Here is a 3,766-nt window from a genome sequence, read left to right as displayed (position 1 = left end):
GAAAGCATCAAGTTATTGGTTTTCAACTAGTGCGTACTATATTTTCTATTTTAAAAGTTTAATGAGGAATAAGAATTAAGTTGTAATTATTTTCTTAATTTTTATTAATTTTATATGTTTTGCAAATTTGAACAAATTAATGTGTAAACTTCTAAATTATATCCAACACCTCTTAATTTATATTTAAAGTTCGAGTGATATTCTCATTTTGCTTGTTTGTATTTGTATTTGTATTTTGTTTTGAGAAAATTCCTTTGATTTTGCGTCTCCTGCCTGGAGCCACACCTCCGGTACATGTATCCTAGGCTTCCTCTTCCAGAAACATTCCATTTTTGAGATTGACATGAGTGGATATCATTTAGATTGTTAGCCGTTCCATGAGCATTGTATCCCATCCTGTATTGTAGGAAAGGCTAATTCCTTCTCGGCCTTTTGGCTAAGATCAAAGTGTAGTATCTGTTCGTAACCGTAGATATCGGTACGAGTCCCATCGAGGCTCACGATATTTATCGGAAATTTACAGATCTTCCTAAACCCCGGACCGGGGCAATAATAAACACTTGGTGGTGGGAATAGTTAGGCCCCCCTCGCTAGGTATGGTCAATGTTTTGCCTCGCACGCGGACTCTCGGCATCGAGACTGACGCCGATCTGAGACCCCGACCTTTGGCTAAGGCCCTCATTGACAGCGTCGGTGCGGACCAGATTTTTTGATTCACTCCTTTCGGTGGCGGCAGACACCAAGTTGTAGTAAGGAGCGCCGAGACTAGAGACAAATTGCTCAAAGGCTTCCAATGTAATGGAAAGGAAATTATTCCGTTCATGGTGGGGAGCATTATCAAACTGCTCAAAATCCCCAGATTCCCCTCTAAATATATATAAAGTGACGAAAAAGTCATCCACGAAGTGTTAGGAAAATGGGGTGTTGTACGAAACATACAAGTCTTAAACGATGCAAACAACCCCCAATGGAAGTCGAGGGAAATAAACATCTCACTCGAGATGAAAACACCAGTTCCAAACTTCGTCAGCATCGGGTCCGCTAGGGTAATGGTAAACTACCGTGGCGTAAAGAAGCAATGCTTCCGATGTGGATCCTTCGACCATCTAGGAGCGAACTGGCATGCAAAAACTGCCTAACAACTAGTCATTCACTGGACAAATGTCTCATGGCTTGCCTCAAATGCGGGTCCAAAGACTGATATAATAGCACCTCCCATCCTTTCTGCATGCGTTCTTGATGGGCAGGTGTTAACTTTGTGGTCTTTGGACCTGCATTTGAAACCCGGTTTTTCTAACTCCAAACGAAGCATACGGCCACAAAAGAGAAGGCAGCCGCCACAGAAACCATAGCCTTCACACCCAAGAAAGAGAAGAAACGAGAAATCCATGCAGAAGAAACAGCCAATAAACAAGCTGCCTCACATGATGAAATGGAGGCAAACAGCGGCCTCCTCAAACGACCACTAAGCCCAGAGGAAAAGGAGATGAAAAAAATAAAACCAGCAGAAACAGAAGAATTAGAGACTCCTCATGCAAAAGCAGGGGAGACTTTAAAGCATCCAGTTAAAGGTATCCCTGGGGTGGCAGAAAAATTTCAAGATGCAATAGTGAGAATAGGGGAACCTGAGCTTCTCCTAACAGGGAAGTATGGTCCCAACGTAGTTAGTGCAAAATGGGGCGACTTATTTGTTTAAAACATCAGCCAAATCACCCCTGAGCAAGTACAGGTAGCCATGGACATAGATGAGGAGGCGGCATCGGCGTTCTTCATAGCTCTCTCCAAATTAGACATAGCCAAGGGAAGCGAGGTGGCTAAAAGAATAATGACTGCCCATAAAATGCGACAGTCACAATAACCATCCCATGGTTTCCCATCCACAGCTATACTGTTCTCTAGTTCCCACAGGTGGGGGAGGGCCTGAGAACCTGAGCGGCGAAGGCCTACAGCGAGGCGGTGCAGCTCCTTGAGAGCTGCATCACTCAGGCCAGACCCTTCCTCCACCTTTCTATTTTGGTTTCCAGTCCTATCTATAGTTTGTTTTCTCTGTACTTCATGTTTTTGTTTTTGTTACATGTTTCCTTTTTAGGATTTTTTTCTTTTTTTTTTCTAAAGTGAAAAATCAACGACCGTTTTAGAATCGCCCCTGGGGGTAGGGGGGCAAACAGCTAAAACAGGTTAACTGAGGCCTCTTTCACCTACTCTACCACTATGCACTCTATCTTTATTTCCTCTCCTACTATCTGCTGACTCTCAGCCTATCTTACTCTATAGGCCGATGATGAAGATTTGTTGAACTCACAAATTATTATCATAATCGGATATTCTATGAATAGCAATGTTTTCATTACATCCAACTGTCTTTTAGTGTGGCTCCAAGTTTCGCCACCATACATGTCGTTGCTGACATTGAAATTGAATATTTCTGACTGGTTTCTTTCTAGTGTTTCATATTCGTATGTGTGTAAACCCATCTGCAGACTTATTTCATTGAATTTTATGACTGTGTATTCAATTTTAATTCCTTAATCGAATTTTTCATAATGCCGTATTTGTATGTTGAACCATACGATTTATCTGTTGGCATGCAATCTGGGTGTTACAAGTTCATTTGTGCAAGTTCAGGACGTCCTCTTATCGGAAAGCGATATTATTTTCAGTATTTGCCAAAGGTCACGAATATGCTTTAAGCGGTCCGTCTCTTGACCTCCTAAAGCTATCACCCGGATTCCACTTCCTTATATTTAAGGAATTTCTGAGGGTATTCTTAAACCTCTTAAATTATTCTTAAACAATTGATTACGATAACAGGCACATGTGTTACCACCGAAAACATCATGAAACGAATCTTGGGACTTTAAATACACTGCTCAGAAAGAAGTCAACGGATACCATAAGGTGAGGAACGAACAGCCTACCTAAATAAGATCTAGAACTTCCTTTCATTGCGATGAGTGCAGAAATCCTACGCGGCATACTTTGCACTAGCGCACGATAGCGATCAATGGGAATTTTGGGCCATTCTTTCTGTAGGCATGTAATGCAGTCCTGGACTGTTGTGGGGCGAACATCGTTTGAACATGTGTTCAAAGAGACGCTCACCACGCATCCGCCACACCCACACCTGTCCATCTGCTCGGCATTCCGTGTAGCGTGATTCGCCGCTCCATAACACAGCTTTCCAAGCTTTCACGGCCTACTGTAAATGCTCTTGGCACCACTCAACAAAATTCTATAGTAAAGTGGGGAAAGGCCTCTTTACTACGTTGCCTTACAAAAATCAGTTCAATATATTTGGCCCGTATGGAATATTAAGCTGATATGAACAGCGAACAAGCCAACAAGCGAAAAGCTTGGAATCTTTTCTTATGAACTGAGTATGTGATACTACTCTGGCCTCGGTCCTAAAGATATTTCACTGATTTTTTCGAAAGTCGACGAAGTTCTTGTTGCTTTCTCCACCTTTTCAGCGAGTTGCCCTGGTGTTGCACAACCTAAAGGGTTAGCTCTTTCCATGTCGGAAAAATGAAAATCATAAGTGACATAAGTGCGTCTTTTTTCCCTCCCTATCTTCTCATTTCTGTTTTTGATCTCCTTTAATGCCACGAGCATGCTTCCCATAATACATGGACGGAATTTTATTTATAGAAATATATTTTTGCTTATTTCTACAATTCTCTCAGAAGATAAATCAGAATGTCCCTGTAGAGTGTTAAATATTCCCTCTCCACCAGCACCATACTGCAAAATATTGAATACACAATAC

General features: G+C 41.8%; 1 non-coding gene across 1 annotated transcript; it reads left to right on the top strand.

Annotated features, from left to right (window-relative positions):
• The first annotated feature begins 416 nt into the window (after positions 1 to 416).
• On the top strand, positions 417 to 603 carry LOC150099957 (U2 spliceosomal RNA). Its single transcript, XR_016549323.1, has one exon. It is a non-coding gene; the product is annotated as a U2 spliceosomal RNA (small nuclear RNA).
• The last annotated feature ends 3,163 nt before the right edge of the window (positions 604 to 3,766 follow it).

Source organism: Typopeltis vanoorti, chromosome 13, assembly GCF_054136105.1.
Source record: "Typopeltis vanoorti isolate ZY-2024b chromosome 13, IOZ_Tvanoo_1.0, whole genome shotgun sequence".
NCBI classification, from domain to species: Eukaryota; Metazoa; Arthropoda; class Arachnida; order Uropygi; family Thelyphonidae; genus Typopeltis; species Typopeltis vanoorti.
The sequence above is the reverse complement of the archived record's forward strand: the minus strand, read 5'-3'. Positions and strand labels throughout refer to the sequence as shown.